Genomic DNA, 17,483 nt, shown 5'->3' on the forward strand with positions numbered 1-17,483 from the left:
TCTCTCGTCTCTCTCTCTCGTTCTCTCTCTCTCTCTCGCGCTCTCTCTCGTTCTCTCTCTCTCTCGCGCTCTCTCTCGTTCTCTCTCTCTCTCTCGCGCTCTCTCTCGTTCTCTCTCTCTCTCTCGCGCTCTCTCTCGTTCTCTCTCTCTCTCTCTCGCGCTCTCTCGCTTCCCTCTCTCGCTCTCTCGCGCTCTCTCGCGCTCTCTCGCGCTCTCTCGCGCTCTCTCTCGCGCTCTCTCGCGCTCTCTCGCGCTCTCTCGCTCTCTCTCGCTGCTCTCTCTCGCGCTCTCTCTCGTTCTCTCTCGTTCTCTCTCTCTCTCTCTCGCGCTCTCTCTCGTTCTCTCTCTCTCTCTCGCGCTCTCTCTCGTTCTCTCTCTCTCTCTCGCGCTCTCTCTCGTTCTCTCTCTCTCTCTCGCGCTCTCTCTCGTTCTCTCTCTCTCTCTCGCGCTCTCTCTCTCGTTCTCTCTCTCTCTCTCGCGCTCTCTCTCGTTCTCTCTCTCTCTCTCTCGCGCTCTCTCTCGTTCTCTCTCTCTCTCTCGCGCTCTCGCTCGTTCTCTCTCTCTCTCGCTCGTTCTCTCTCGTTCGCTCGCGCTCTCGCGCGTTCTCTCTCGTTCGCTTCGCGCTCTCGCGCGTTCTCTCTCGTTCGCTCGCGCTCTCGCTCGCTCTCTCGCTCGCGCACTCTCTCGTGCTCGCTCGCGTGCTCGCTCTCTCGCGCTCTCTCGCGTGCTCGCTCTCTCGCGTGCTCGCTCTCTCGCGTGCTCGCTCTCTCGCGTGCTCGCTCTCGCGCGCTTCGCTCTCTCGCGCTCGCTCGCGCTCTCTCTCGCGCTCTCTCTCGTGCTCTGCGCTCTCCTCTCGTGCTCGCGCTCTCTCTCGCGCTCTCTCTCGTGCTCGCGCTCTCTCTCGCGCTCTCTCTCGTGCTCGCGCTCTCTCGCGCTCTCTCTCGTGCTCGCGCTCTCTCGCGCTCTCTCGTGCTCGCTCTCTCGCGCTCTCTCGCGCTCTCTCGTGCTCGCGCTCTCTCGCGCTCTCTCGTGCTCGCGCTCTCTCTCGCGCTCTCTTCGTGCTCGCGCTCTCTCGCGCTCTTCTCGTGCTCGCGCTCTCTCGCGCTCTCTCGTGCTCGCGCTCTCTCGCGCTCTCTCGTGCTCGCGCTCTCTCGCGCTCTCTCGTGCTCGCGCTCTCTCGCGCTCTCTCTCGCTGCTCGCGCTCTCTCGTGCTCGCGCTCTCTCGTGCTCGCGCTCTCTCGTGCTCGCGCTCTCTTCGTGCTCGCGCTCTCTCGTGCTCGCGCTCTCTCGCGCTCTCTCGTGCTCGCGCTCTCTCGCGCTCTCTCGTGCTCGCGCTCTCTCGCGCTCTCTCGTGCTCGCTCTCTCGCGCTCTCTCGTGCTCTCTCTGTTTACCTCTCTTCTCTTGGGGAACTAATGTGCTCATTTAGCCTTCCGTACCACCTCTATGCTGACAATACCAAAATCTACCTCTACCCTTCCCTCTGGATCTTAAATAACCAACTGTCTCTCTGCTATGCACACATGGGACACCCCAATGTTACCTAGAATTCAACATGTCAGAAACAGATCTTATCATACTCCCAATGTCACCATCTCCCCTCAAATCTCACCACAATTTCCTCCGTCTCCCAATTTTACTGCCTTGGTAACTCCATCCTCTGCTTTATCCCTCACATCCAGTCTCTCTCCCAGTCCTGTCTGCTCCACTTTTTGAAATACTAGAATATACTGTTTTCTTACCCAAGATGCAGCCCAATGCTCATCCATTCTCTCCCATTACAACCAGTACAACGTCCCGTCCATCTATGCTCACTTCAATCCATCCTAAATGCCGCAGCAAGACACTTCTTCCGCTCTCTGCTCCGAATAGACGGACTCCCATCCCATTCAATGCCCTCGACAACGCCCCTTCCTATATCGCAAATCTCCCTCTTGCCTTTAGATCTACCTCTGACCTGGACCTCACACCTACAACACTATGTATGGATTTGTATTCTTGTATTTTAGTTTTTGGTTGTTTTGTTGCAGGATATTCTTTCGGTTTTGTGCCCATCCTTTATTGCTCGGGATATTCCAGCTGTAATGCTAAGTTTACATGGTTTGTGTTTGTCACAACTATTTCCTTTCCATTCACAAACTTGATTGATCTCATTCAATGTGTTTGTTGAAACTACTTGTAGGCGACCCTTTATATAAAGTTGGCTTTATAATATGTTATTTGCTTCTTCATATATGTAGATTGATGCTTTATGAAACGTGTGTTCAGCAGTAGACATATTGTCCTAAAACTTGAGGCTTAAGATAAATACAATTAGAATTAAAAACGAATTTGCTAGATTTGCAAACTGTAATTATGGAGACGCTTGTTAAATGTTTTAATGTTGCCCAGTGGACTTTGTTCCTAGATGAATCTGTGGCATGACTGGTGATACCTGTAATCAAATGCTGGGGTCTATTTATGACCCCAGCATGGTCACTGTCGATCTGGATCACAGTAAATCGCAGCGATGCATAATTAACTACCACTGCAATTTACCATGTTGGGGCTGCTCTGGGATTCCTGGTAAAGATCACCCTCTGTGTGCATATAGATATATATAGCTATATATACAGCCCCATGTTTTGCTTCAGTTTCCAGAACCCTCATAGTGGAGTTAGATTTCCGCAAAAATTTAAATTTAATGAAGAATAGTAACCACTTGTAAAGACATGTATTTTTCATAAATTGCGGAGATTAACAGATTTTTGTTTTTTATGACACAATGATGGCATTAAAAATCATTGTTATTGCTGCTTGTTCTTAAACAGGCCACTTTGTTTGCAAATGTGGCCAAATATTGTGTCTTTGTTTCTAACCTACAAATCAGAGCCGGATTTAGACCTCATGGGGCCCTAGGCAAAATACTGGTTTAGGCCCCCCTACCTGAAATAATCCATAGCACTATGTTTTTGTAGCATACCATATAGCCCTATAGTTGAGTAGAAGGGAAGCTATGTGCCGCAAAAGGAGGGGTGGCCATACCATTGGGGGCGTGACTTGCATCGTTGGGGGTGTACCTAACATGTGAAAAGACCTAGGCCACCCTCCTACAGAAAAAGGCAAACACTAAATAATTACAGAGCAGTCCCGTTTTTTTAGTTGGGTCAAAACACCCTAATAAGTAATTAAGTCAGGACAGAAATACTTATTAAGTTGTTTGCAAGAATAATATGCATAAATTCAATGATGTGCCCCTTGTAACTTTTGTCCCTCTATCATCACACTGTGCCCCTTCACAATAACACAGTTTCCCCTTCATTGTCACTTTTGTCCCTCCATCATCACATTATGCCCTTTCATTGGCAATTTTTCCTCTTCACATCACCACTGTGCCCCTTCATAATTGTGTTTGAAACATCTTGTTTCCCCTTTATCATAGTGTGCCACTGTGCCTCCGTTTGCATAACTTTCTATTGCTTTCTTCTCTTCTTCTTTCTGTTTTCTCATATTGCTCCACAATGAGTCTTCTCTGAATATGATGTGGGGCGTGATGACGTCACATGGCGTGACTCAGGCCCGACATCCAGTGGAACGCAACGGAGCAGAAAAAATATTTGTATTTTCTCCCTCGGACACAATATTTTTTTTATTGGCTGGCATATCACACCACCTGCCTTGCTGCCGGGCCCCCTGGGGACCGCTGGACCCTAGGCAAGTGCCTAGGTTGCCTAGTGGTAAAACCAGCCCTGCTACAAATGGTCATTTGGGTAATTATAAATGCTATCTGTCCCACTTAAGCTTCCTTGTCCTGCAGAGAGTGCATGAATTTATTGGTGTTGTTTATTGTACCGATATTGTAAAAAGAATAATGCTTTACTTGGCATTATGCAGTGTACTTTGGTAGTAGAATGCTCTATATAGTTACTTTAAGTTTAATCTGGCTCATTATATTTACATAATTTAAGGTTTATGTAGAGGCTAAATGTGGTTGTTGCTTGTTTTATTATAACACTCTGCAATCTCTTGTAGGGCTTCCTCTCTCAAATCTGTTTTATAGCACACACATGGGTGAGGTTATTTATAATGATTTTATCCTCTCTGAATTTGGGCTGGCAGAACATGGTGACTTTATAAGATCATGAACATCCATTACTGGAAGTTGTCTTTCCTGTTACTGGATTAGTAGGATTGGATGATAAGTAGGGCACTATTCCAGAGTTGTTTATCTGAGCAACCAGGCAGACTGCTACTTGACAATGCGAGTACCTACCTGCTTGTATAGCTCCATTGTTATAAACTGGCCAAGAAGGCCTCTTCCCAAACTAAACAATGGTTTGGATGTTGTACATTGTGAGCTCATTGAAACGGCTGAGTTCTGTATAGCAACAGATGCATAACTGGGGGTAGAGATGACTCCAGAGTGGAGAGAGGGGGATATTGCTGGCATTCTCGAAGCATTTCTGTGTCTAAACCAATGGCAACAGCAGCAAGAGGAGAGGGATCTGCTCCCTGAGGATCTACAGAAGATCAGTATTCGGAGGACAATATGTCGAAGCCCTGAATATAGCCTGACACACATTGCATGTTGTGACCAAAATATGGTGCCAACATTTTTGTTTCATTTCTTGTTTCTATCATTTTCCCATGATGACAACTTTCTTCTTTTTATAATTCCAAATCAGAAAACATAATGCAGCCTGAAATGAAAATTGTCATCATTACCTGACCTGTCACTGTGCGCTGAGTAGAGGACCTGCTGGGGAAGATGTCAGAGACCTCTGTATAGACTGTAACCTAACCCCTTCAGATTACAGCCTGACATTTAGTGATCAATAGGTTACACAATGCCTAATAATAAGCTTTATGTACACAGCTGACTTGGCAGCAACAGGATCTGAGACACCTGACAATGAACTCTGAAATCTTTTTTAATACCATATTAGAAAGAGCAGGCAGTCTCTCTCCTTACAGCACACATACATGTTGTCACCTGTGTATTTACCATGTGAGATCCGGAACATATTCAGTTTAATGCACCAACTAGTAACTGATTCCTGCTCTCCTGGTCTACTATCCATGCTGCATCTTTGTGAGTGATGGATATCACATTGGGAGTAATGAGGGGTTGTGTTGTCACCTCAACCTTCCTTATAGGTGAAACGGTGACTTGTTCTGACAGCTGACAGAATTTGCTGCAGCTCTGGTTACTGGTTGTTTTGTCTTCTAATAGAAATTCAGTGGTCACGTGTTCTGAATGAATGGCGTTGTGCAAACAGTCGCCTCTATCACAAAATGTTTAATTTGGTAAATGTTGTCATTTGTAGATGTTACCAAATCTTTGCTGTATAATTGAATGTAGAGAATTTTAATGATTGTCTGTAGTCTCTGTATCATGTAGATATTTACCAATAAGTGTGCCAACCACAAAAATACACATCGGAGTGTATGTAATTATGCACAAACTGACATCTTGGTCCCATACAGACTAACCTCAGAGTGCAACTAAATTCCGAATAGACACATATATAAATACAGCATATAAACCTGTGCAGATCTACATTTATAAATACCCTGCAATCCAGTCTCATCAACTGTCCGCACCAGTGAGTGGTGTGAAAAGGTAATAACGGTTATACAAAAACTGTGTGACTGGTTACACCTTTGGGTGAGGAACCCACAAATCACATCAATCTTGGGGCACGAACTCAAGAAAATTGGAGATTTCCGAAAAGAGGAAGCTACAATGCTGGTTGTACCCTGGTGCCGGAGAGGAGGCTACGATACTGGTGGTACCCTGGTGCCGGAGAGGAGGCTACGATACTGGTGGTACCCTGGTGCCGGAGAGGAGGCTACGATACTGGTGGTACCCTGGTGCCGGAGAGGAGGCTACGATACTGGTGGTACCCTGGTGCCGGAGAGGAGGCTACGATACTGGTGGTACCCTGGTGCCGGAGAGGAGGCTACGATACTGGTGGTACCCTGGTGCCGGAGAGGAGGCTACGATACTGGTGGTACCCTGGTGCCGGAGAGGAGGCTACGATACTGGTGGTACCCTGGTGCCGGAGAGGAGGCTACGATACTGGTGGTACCCTGGTGCCGGAGAGGAGGCTACGATACTGGTGGTACCCTGGTGCCGTAGAGGAGGCTACGATACTGGTGGTATACTGAGACAGGAGAGGAGGCTACGATACTGGTGGTACCCTGGTGCCGGAGAGGAGGCTACGATACTGGTGGTACCCTGGTGCCGGAGAGGAGGCTACGATACTGGTGGTACCCTGGTGCCGTAGAGGAGGCTATGATACTGCTGGTATACTGAGACAGGAGAGGAGGCTACGATACTGGTGGTACCCTGGTGCCGTAGAGGAGGCTACTATACTGGTGGTGCCGTAGAGGAGGCTACGTTACTGGTGGTACCCTGGTGCCGTAGAGGAGGCTACGATACTGGTGGTACCTGGTGCCGGAGAGGAGGCTACGATACTGCTGGTATACTGAGACAGGAGAGGAGGCTACGATACTGCTGGTACCCTGGTGCCGTAGAGGAGGCTACGATACTGCTGGTACCCTGGTGCCGTAGAGGAGGCTACGATACTGGCGGTACCCTGGTGCCGTAGAGGAGGCTACGATACTGGCGGTACCCTGGTGCCGTAGAGGAGGCTACGATACTGGCGGTACCCTGGTGCCGTAGAGGAGGCTACGATACTGGCGGTACCCTGGTGCCGTAGAGGAGGCTACGATACTGGCGGTACCCTGGTGCCGTAGAGGAGGCTACGATACTGGCGGTACCCTGGTGCCGTAGAGGAGGCTACGATACTGGCGGTACCCTGGTGCCGTAGAGGAGGCTACGATACTGGCGGTACCCTGGTGCCGTAGAGGAGGCTACGATACTGGCGGTACCCTGGTGCCGTAGAGGAGGCTACGATACTGGCGGTACCCTGGTGCCGTAGAGGAGGCTACGATACTGGCGGTACCCTGGTGCCGTAGAGGAGGCTACGATACTGGCGGTACCCTGGTGCCGTAGAGGAGGCTACGATACTGGCGGTACCCTGGTGCCGTAGAGGAGGCTACGATACTGGCGGTACCCTGGTGCCGTAGAGGAGGCTACGATACTGGCGGTACCCTGGTGCCGTAGAGGAGGCTACGATACTGGCGGTACCCTGGTGCCGGAGAGGAGGCTACGATACTGGTGGTACCTGGTGCCGGAGAGGAGGCTACGATACTGCTGGTATACTGGTGCCGGAGAGGAGGCTACGATACTGCTGGTACCCTGGTGCCGGAGAGGAGGCTACGATACTGGTGGTACCCTGGTGCCGTAGAGGAGGCTACGATACTGGTGGTACCCTGGTGCCGTAGAGGAGGCTACGATACTGGTGGTACCCTGGTGCCGGAGAGGAGGCTACGATACTGGTGGTACCCTGGTGCCGGAGAGGAGGCTACGATACTGGTGGTACCCTGGTGCCGGAGAGGAGGCTACGATACTGGTGGTACCCTGAGGGGGGGGGGGAAATGGGGTAATGTTCTTAATAGAATTGCACTGTCGAATGAATAGGGGTTTAATGGGACTCTGTATTTTTAGAATTGTCCGATTCTGTTCTTATGTCAAATTTTAAACACCTAGAGGGTTATGTGGACACATTGAATATTTGTGGAACAAGATTATAATATAAGAACTACTTGAATTTTGAACATACTAGATTTGTGTTTTATATGCATACTGAGGATAAATTTGACTAAGTTGTTTTTATAGATTGTTTTATATTTTAGATTCTCTGACTCATTTGCAAATGTTCTTCGATATTTTGTAATAGAGTTGGTTGTATATGAGAATCATGTCTGTCATAAACTGCTCATCTGGACTGATCAAATGTTTTTTGCTTTGATAATTGAAGGCACGCATAATAATAATTAATAATAATAATAATTCATTTGTAGTTTATACAAGAAATCTGCAGCAGAGTTGTTCAGGCTGTGAAGCTTTATTGGACTGCTGAGGAGGAGGGGGGAAAGCGCTGGAGGGCACAGAGGGGCGCTGGAGGGTACTGGGGGGGGGGGGGTACAGGAGGGTGAGACAGCCGGGGTGGGTACAGGAGGGTGAGAGTGCTGGAGGCAGGGCTGCACTGGCCATCTGGCACTTCTGGCAAATGCCAGAAGGGCCAATGGCTAGATGAGGTGGTCCGGCCTTATGAAGACAGAGCTTGATTAAAGGGGCAGGAGCGCACTTGGGGGTTGGGGTGGTCTAGTTGCCCAGAAACCCCCCATCTGACCTGGGAATGGACCGTTTGAATGACAGGCTGGTCCTTCCTCCGGGACCAGCCATACAGTGTGTGACCACGGATTATACAGATCTGTGCCCGACCCCTCTCTCCCCGTGACATCATGTCACATTTGTGCTCCACAATTGCTTCATGAAATGGAGCTGCTGCGCGTTCTCGGCCACAGCAGCAACTACCCCTATCCTCCAAGCTGCCTGAGAGGTCTGTGCTGACTCTAGAGGGGAGTTAACTATAAGAAAACAGCCGTGTTTTAATGATAGTTTGTGTGTGTGGCATAATTTGTATTTAAGGGCACTTCTGTTTGGCATAATATGCCACATAGTAGTGCCACCAGTTCATAATGATACCTAGGTGGCGCTAGTCATGCCCATCCAGCAGCGAGCTGCAGACAGAAGTATCCTTCTCTAGGTTTCCCTGGGTACACACCCTAATAGAATGTACTGTGCACACCTATGTGTAACACGTGGGGCGTGCACCACCTGATATGCACATCGTCCCACATATGATTGCAGCAAGAGAGATAGACACGAGTGTCTGCCTCTGAAATGCAGAATGGAATAAGGTAAGTGTGTGTGGGGGGTGGGGTTAATGTAATGTGGATATAGACTTGAGTTAATTTAATGGTGGGTGCCTAATGCTTAGTTGAGCCTATGTAACTGTCAGCAGATGCACCGGTCGTTTTCTGTATACACATCTCTCTTCTATAATATATTACTATTCACTTGAGAAGGTTTGCTGATACCTGTGGTCCCTCGTCTGCTTGTGTAGTTGGAGGAACTGCTAGCCCAGTGTGGTCATGCCCCCCTTGGCGACTATGGAAGGGGCCCCAAGAAATTGATGTACTAGGGCTTGAATTTCCTCTAGGTAGGCCGGGACACGTGCATCTAACAATAGTGCACGCAACATTGCCCACGTATTTTAAGTGGATGGGAAGGGTTTGGAGAGCAGCCTAGCACTGGCTAAAATGATAGCTATGTCAATTGCTTGATGTTCATGACCACTCTGGCAGTGTAGCTTGGAAACCACCCTCTAGAAATCCTGTTTGCCTGTGAGGGGGCACAGGGGGCGCGTGCCTCGGACCCACCTCTCTCAGTGGGCCCCCGCCACCGGAGACCGTTATTGGCCTCATGCTTTTTAAAATGCAAATCTGATTGCACAGACGACTCTGAGCGCCACGATACAGTGTTGTGATAGGAAGTGTGTTCACTTCCTACCTGAGCAATAAGAAGCACGAAGCTACAGTACAGTGCTGGGCGACTCAACAACTAAAGGAAAGTAACATGTGAGACATCTATATTGAGGGGGGTGTACCGATGGGCGCTATACGCGACAGTGATGCTGAGATGTCCGACACAAGTCACAGTGATGAAATAATTCCAATGTCCGTAATGTAGACAGTTTGGAAATGGCGACTTACACATAGGGACATATTCAATTCAGTTGGGTGATCGCGATTACACGCAGCTCCGCGTGTAAAGTGATGTCACGGATTTCCCTTCGCAGCCCTATGTGGTACGCATGGAAATCCGCAGTGCTGCGGTAACGGGACTTGTACAGCCACACATAATCGCGATCACCAAACCTAATTGAATATACCCCATTAAGTGAAACAAAAACATTACATTGCTAGTATTAAGGGGGCAATGTGAGGACCCACAGACTCTAATGTTTTTTGCAAAGGCTTTCACATTATCAGCAAATCAAAACAAATTAGCAGCATGATTGCAATGTACTTTTCCTGAAAAGGCTGTACAGGAATATAGCTCATAATAATGTCTGTCACAGAATACCAAACGGCGATTCCTGTGCATGTGAGGTACCTTTCGTAAGGGCTGATATATATTTATATATATGTTAACCCGTGCATGATACTCATGCATTCTAGTCAAAACAAGATACTTAAGGTCTTAAAAAGGTTCTTGTCATGCATTTGGGCCTAGCCCAGGCCTCCTCAGGGGAAGAGCGTTACTTCCCGACGCAAGCGCCCTTTTTAATGTGTGTTCATGAGGTAAAATTACCTCACAAAAATGAGTTTGACCCCTCAACTCGTAAATTTAGCCTTTACTACCCCTCCCACGGGGGGAAGGGGGGATGATGGAAGTTAACTGACTTCACTATTCTAATTTTTTTGTCAAATAATGTCAGTATACCAAATTTCAGGTCAATTGGATGAGCCCTTTCTGAGAAAATAGTTTTTTCCACACACACACACACACTAACGCACGCCTCTACACATGTGTGTTCATGAGGTAAAATTACCTCACGAAAATGAGTTTGAGCCCTACCAAATTTCAGCCCTTTTTTGAATTTTTTTTTACCACACACACTAAGAATTTAGTAGGTCAGTGTATAACTCTGCCCAGCAGGTGGCGCTGCAACTTGGTTTTTTTTCCCCACACACACACAGACGCCACTAAGCATTTATATATTAGATGTGTGTATATATGTATATATATATATATATATATATATATATATATATATATATATATATATATATATATATACATATACATATACACACACACAAGTTAACCAGTGCATGATACTCATGCATTCTAGTCAAATCAAGCTACTTAAGGTGTTAAAAAGGTTCTTGTCATGCATTTGGGCCATAGCCCAGGCCTCAACCACCAACCACTCCCCTCTGTCACCCCCGGCAACCACCAACCACTCCCCACTGTCACTTCTGCTTCAAGAAATATATATATATTTTTAAAATCTTTATAAACACTTTTAACAATTAACAAATTAAATTAACAAATTAAAAACATCTTAGTATACCAAATTTCAGCCCTTTTTTGAATTTCTTTTTACCACACACATAAGAATTTAGTAGGTCAGTGTATAACTCCGCCCAGCAGGTGGCGCTGCAGCTTGGTTTTATTTTTTCCACACACACACACACACACACACACACACACACACACACACACACACACACCACACAGACAGACTAACACACGCCACTAGACATTTATATTATAGATGGATTAGGAAGGTGAGGCATAAAGTTCTCTTAAAATTATGTGCTTACAGATATAATAGTAATATTTAGTTGCTATACGAACTTGCGGACATAAAACACATCTTTTGTGTCCTTTTCATAAATCATATCAGTTTTTCATGTGTAGTGTGATGTAATTAGAGAAGCTCACTGACCCCCGTGATGTGGTTTTGCATCTGGATTAACTTCGTGTTTTAGTTTTGGCAAAACCGCCCTCTTGTGTTTTTGGTTTTGGATCTGTATTTTTTTAGAAAAATTGCTAAAATATGCTAAAACACATAATTTTGCTCTTTTATTGTTCCTACGTTATTATTAACCTCAATAACACTAGTCATAATTTCATATCATTTGCAGTCAATTTTGACCACAGGTCACAATATTATTTTCATTCACTTTCAAACAAAGATTGCAGCAGTTCTTGCCAGTGATAAGAAGGCCATTGGCATGCCTGGGCATAAGACCAAAAAATCCACCTCTTATGTGTGGAATTATTTTTACCTAAATTCTGACAAGAGTTGTTTAGCTATTTGTAGCATTGTAAAGCCACAGTCGTTGGAGGTAGGGACCATAACCATCTAGGATTCTCATCCATGTTACGCCATTTGAAGCGAGTTCATGAAAAGCTCTTGGGAAAATCAGAAACGTACGCTAAAAAATAAAAACAAGCAGTCCACCATCAGCTACCTCCCTTCTCTCATCTACATCCCAGCACCTGCAATCTACACCCCCAACACCTTCATCATCAATATCCTCACAAGTGAAGGGAATTAGTCCTGCATCCAAGTTGCTAAGACTAGATGACTCCTCCACTAACCATGATTCCTCTGAAGAATTATTGAGTATTAGTCCTGCTGCTGCTTGGGGTGGATCTTCAACCCAGAAGAAGACTACTAGTAGTTTACAACAATTGACTATCAAACAATCCGTTGCAAGAGGAAGAAAGTATGAAAGCTGTCGCCCAGTCGCAAAGTGAATCACAGACGCCATGGCGATTATGCTAGTATTAGATCAGCGTCCAATATCCACTATTAATGCAGCTGGTGTAAGACAATTACTTGAGGTCTGGTGTCCCCGTTACCAAATTCCATTATGACACAATTTTACTAGAAAAGCTATTCCTCGCCTCTACCAGAAGGATTGTAAAAATGTCATTATTGGGCTACAAAATACCATTCTACCCACTGTACACTTAACCACAGATATGTGGACAAGCGGAACTGGGCAAACTAAAACTTTATATGACTGTAACAGCCCACTGGGTTGGTGATTCGCCTTCACCAGCAGGAACAGCAGCAGCATGTACCCAAGTACGTCACATTTTTCTGAGGCAGGCTACTCTGTGTATCATCTGCTTCACTAAGAGGCATATTATTAATATATATTATTAATAATAATAATATCATAGATTTGTAATTCACCACAGTGCTCCACAGCGCCGTACAGTAGGGAAGACAAGGACATACATAAAACAAAAACAGACAAGGCAGACAAAATGAATGGAGACATGAAAACACAGGGTATGGAGGACCCTACTCATTACAGAGCTTACATTCTAAAGGGAAGAGGGCACAGCTAAAATAAGAGGTGTGAGTGTGGCTCAGAGTGGAGATTGGGATAGTTGTGAGGGTGCATTAGTGTGAATAGTGTTATCGAGGAGGTCGCCTCTAAAACAAAACAAAAAAATAAAAAGATTGGTTTTCAAAGAGCATCTAAAGCTTTGAAGGCTGGGGGAAAGTCTGATTGAGCATGGTAGGGAATTCCATAAGTGGGGAGCAGCACGGGAGAAGTCTTGACGGCGGGAGTGAGAGGTGGTTATCAGACATGAGACAAGGCGCAGGTCAGAGGTGATACCGCTGACAACCTCTTTTAAAAACTAAGGGATGTCATTGCAATATGGCTTATTCTGCTTGGACTTTCCTGGGGATATGTGATTTCTGATAACGACACCAATATTGTTAGATCGTTACAGCGGGGGGAATTCCATCACATTTCCTGTTTTGCTCACACAATCAACTTGGTGGTACAGAACATTTTAAAAAATTACAATGACATGCAGGAGATGCTATCTCTGCTGTTCCGAAATATTTACGGTCATTTTTGGGATTGTGCAACAGCATGTAGGAGAATGCAGCAGCTGCAAGAAGAAAATAATTTGAGGGGGAATATACTTTAGTCCAACGAAGTAGTCACCTGTGAAGAGAGTGCAGACACGGTTAGCTTGAGTCAAGTGATTCCCCTAATTAGACTTTTATCAACATCTTTCCTTCAGTTTCTATGGCAACCGTTTTTAGGAAAAAACTAAGCTTTTTTTGACATTTGGACTGGTCTAAAAGAATTGCCCAAAAATCATGACAGCTCTGCCATAAAATGATATACAAATTCCATGAGGAAGGCCATTATCGGCAATTTCATCAAAGTACACAGACTTCTGTGATGGTGGATTCCAGCGGGGATGAATTAGTATTGTTTGAGGAAGATGTACACAATGATGAGGGTGAATATGATGACCGTATAGATTGCAGGTGCTGAAATATAGCTAAGAGTAGGGAGCTACCTGATGCTGCTGTGCTTTGGTAATATTTTGGGTAGAATGGCATCTTGGCAATTTTATGTTTTTCTACAGTAAACTTTCACCTTTTTTAGAGTTTTTTTCTTTTTTTTCTTTAAAAAGGTACAAGCTTTTTAATTACATTTCTGTTTCCCTGACTTAAAACCACTATGCACTTGAACGTAGGCTTTAGCACGTAAGGTAAAGAGATTAGGAGAGTGACAACGTCACCCCTCCTGTTTTTGTATGAGCTATGGCACAGTATAATGTCACTGGAGACGTTTAAGAACACTGACAGCCCTATTACAATTTCTGATTCGGCACTGAACCCTGCCACCTCTCCTGTTTCTGAGTGAGCCATAGTACAGTAATCCAGTCAGCTTTATAATTTCTATTTCAGCAATGATAATTAACAATGCAGCAATGAAGCTCTTTCTCTTTGTCACAGTAGAATTTGACTGCAGAATTACACCAACCCTGACAGCACTAGTATTTGTATTTCTCCGGATTGTCACTGTAGACTTTGTTGAACACTGCTACCGCCCCCTCCTCTTTCAATTCTATTTGGCTGACTAACTGCTGTACACAGTGTGCTACCCCTTCAGTGTCTCTTTTAAGTGGCGCTAGATAGCCGCGTAGAGCGGTAATTATACATTTCAAAACTCCTGAGATTCGATGACGTAATTATGACGTTTTGCCTCATTTTCGATTCCGAAAACGCGAAAGGCTCGGCTCGGTACTCTGATCCCCTAAGTTCGGGTGTGTTTGATTCTCGAGGAACCGAGCCTGAGCATCTCTAAGTGTAATGCATTTTAAGCTTCGCTTCATAAATATTATTGTATTATGGATTTTCCTGGTGCTCCAACTGCCATCACACATAGGCTTGTGTGGTTTGTACAACAAGGAGAAAGATTAGATTGGACAGAACTCCAAGCGTGAAATGCATGTTTATGGAGATGCTTCATGTCACACTGTACCAGCAGCAATATTTTGCAGGTGGGCCTGTATGCTTTCAATGCCGGGGCCAATTGTTAGTCCCAGTCTTGCCATGGCTGGAGGGTATGGTGGAGAGTGTGTTATAGAGGGGAAGAGTGCTATAGATTGGAGGAGGTTATTGAAGGGTACAGGAGAGATTGCTGGAGGGTATGGGGGAGTCCATGTCTAGAAGCACGTTGTACGCCGCTGTCTCCCATATACTAGAAATGTAGTGAATCTGTATAAATGGTAAGAATTGCATATAAACGTATGGTGTAGCTGGTGAATACTAAAAAACGGACCTTTCCAGGGACAAATCTTTACAACCTGGGGGTGTCCTTGGAGGTTATTGACAATAAGGGGTAAATTTATCAAGATACAGGTTTGAAAAAGTGGAGATGTTGCTTGTAACAACCAATCAGATTCTAGCTTTCATTTTGTAGAATGTACTAAATAAATAACTAGAATCTGATTGGTTGCTATAGACAACATCTCCACTTTTTCAAACCTGCAGCTTTATAAATAAAAATAAAAAGATTCAGAAAACTGTGTTTTGCAAGAAGTTCCATTAACTAAACTGGTGGTTGTTGACATTTAAGAACATGAAGACTAAGAACACTTGAAGAATTTTTCATGGGAATGTGTCACTCACCCAACATCTCTGAAGTACAAGCAAAGTTGGGTTAATGACAAAGCTATTCTTGTGTTCTCTAACCAGAGAAGGCCTTCTCCAGCCCTGCGACGGTTACCTGAAGAGTACAGCAGGAAGTTTGGCGTTTTGGTTGAGCTTGTCCAGTTTCTGTTGGAAAATCTTGTAGTAAAGCCATGGTGAATGTATTATTAAACAGTGTGGAATTAGCGGAGCCCCGTTGTTACTGGCCTGGAAGGGTATAATGTACTGTTTCTCCAGGTCAGTCTTTGCATATGTCAGTCTACTTGCTACAAAGCCCAGATTTGACCAGTGATTTCCGTGGCAATATAAAATCATTCTTCTTTCCACAATTTGCTAAATGGGCCTCCCAAGTTCTTCCTTCTCCATTGCCTCACATTGTTTTCAGTCATATTTTACTAAGGCGACCCGAGCAGGCCACACATGTGCTTTGGACGCCTCCCCTGCAGGCAGAGGACTACATCTCCCAGCAGTCAGTGGGGAGGAGGAGCTTGTGAAAGAGCAATTACAAATGGTTTACCAGTGAGAGAGATTAACAGACACCTGAACAGAGAGGAACCATCGTGGATGCAGATTCTGGAGAACAGTGGGGAAAAGTAACCCATGTTACATTATTAATGATCCGCTTGGACTGAGTATTATATTACTAGTCAGTTAGGGAACAGGTGGGGAGACCTGAAGAATATTGTATAATACCCCTTTTGTGGACTGTGATATAATAACAAGGGTGAAGTGTAAGGAAATCTAGTTAAGGGACAGAGACTAAGTTTTTAAAATGAGAGAAACTGCTCCAATCTCTTTGACGTTATATGCTGTCTATGGGAAAGGCTTTATCTGTGTATTGAGGAGCCAGCTTTTATTAAAGTGACTATGCTTATGCCGAAGAAGAAAAACAGCGGGGTGTAATTTGTGTTAAATTGGAGGATAGACGGACAAGAGAGCGTGTTTTATCAAATCACATGGGAAAGGGAAAAAAATCTGTATTTGAACTGCCTATTAACAAAGACTGCAGGATTTTATATATTTGTCTAATATTTAATTGCATTTGCGTGATGTGTTAGCAAAGTTAAAGTAACTGTGATAGTTTAGTGTATGTTATTAGTAGTTATGTTATTAGTGATAGTTATCGTGTTTAGAGAGATATTACAAGACAGTCATTAGAAGTGATCAAGCTACCTCTTAGTGGTGTATTGGATATTAGTTAGTATTGTTCTCCAGTTACCCTTAACCATTGTTTCACATACTTTTTATATAGAAAATCTGCAAAAACTTTGAGTCCACTCCTCACAAATAAATGTGCCGGTCGGGCTTCTATAGACCAGCCTGGCGTAGTAATATTTCATTTGTGTGTGCTTGTGGTCCAGTGTAAGGGGGCGGATGGTTCCTTGGTCTCTCTCTCTAGAGTTGCTAATTCCAGGACACTACCCCACGAAGATCCTACAGTACTTAGACCTGGGTGGAGGCACTGCTTGATACTGAATAACCGCAGACAGGAGACACAACGATTGGTACACAAACCCTAGGATATCACATGTCCCCTTGACATTCTAATACCTGTGTCCTCTGTATTTTTATGTTTTCATAGCTCCCAAACTTCCAATATATAGTTCAGGATACCTTCTTTCCTAAATTGTGTCCTGAGTTTAATTAAATTGGAAATCCCACTTGAGATTTAAGGGGGGAAAAAAAAAAAGCTTCAGTTACCTTTTTAAGCATGCTTCTTTTTTCTTAGATGTCTCCATAAAAATCATTATTTCCTTTTCTAAATAGTATGGCTGCCAGTCACAGTCCTAACTCTCGGCTGCCAATCACAGTCCTAACTCTCGGCTGCCAGTCACAGTCCTAACTCTCGGCTGCCAGTCACAGTCCTAACTCTCGGCTGCCAGTCACAGTCCTAACTCTCGGCTGCCAGTCACAGTCCTAACTCTCGGCTGCCAGTCACAGTCCTAACTCTCGGCTGCCAGTCACAGTCCTAACTCTCGGCTGCCAGTCACAGTCCTAACTCTCGGCTACCAGTCACAGTCCTAACTCTC

General features: G+C 45.1%; 1 protein-coding gene across 10 annotated transcripts in view; it reads left to right on the forward strand.

The window, feature by feature from the left end:
- Window positions 1-17,483, forward strand: part of EPS8 (EGFR pathway substrate 8, signaling adaptor) — a 110,086-nt gene that overhangs the window by 30,450 nt on the left and 62,153 nt on the right. The gene's annotated exons all lie outside the window — the stretch shown is intronic.

This window comes from Mixophyes fleayi, chromosome 4 (assembly GCF_038048845.1).
Source record: "Mixophyes fleayi isolate aMixFle1 chromosome 4, aMixFle1.hap1, whole genome shotgun sequence".
Lineage (NCBI taxonomy): Eukaryota > Metazoa > Chordata > Amphibia > Anura > Limnodynastidae > Mixophyes > Mixophyes fleayi.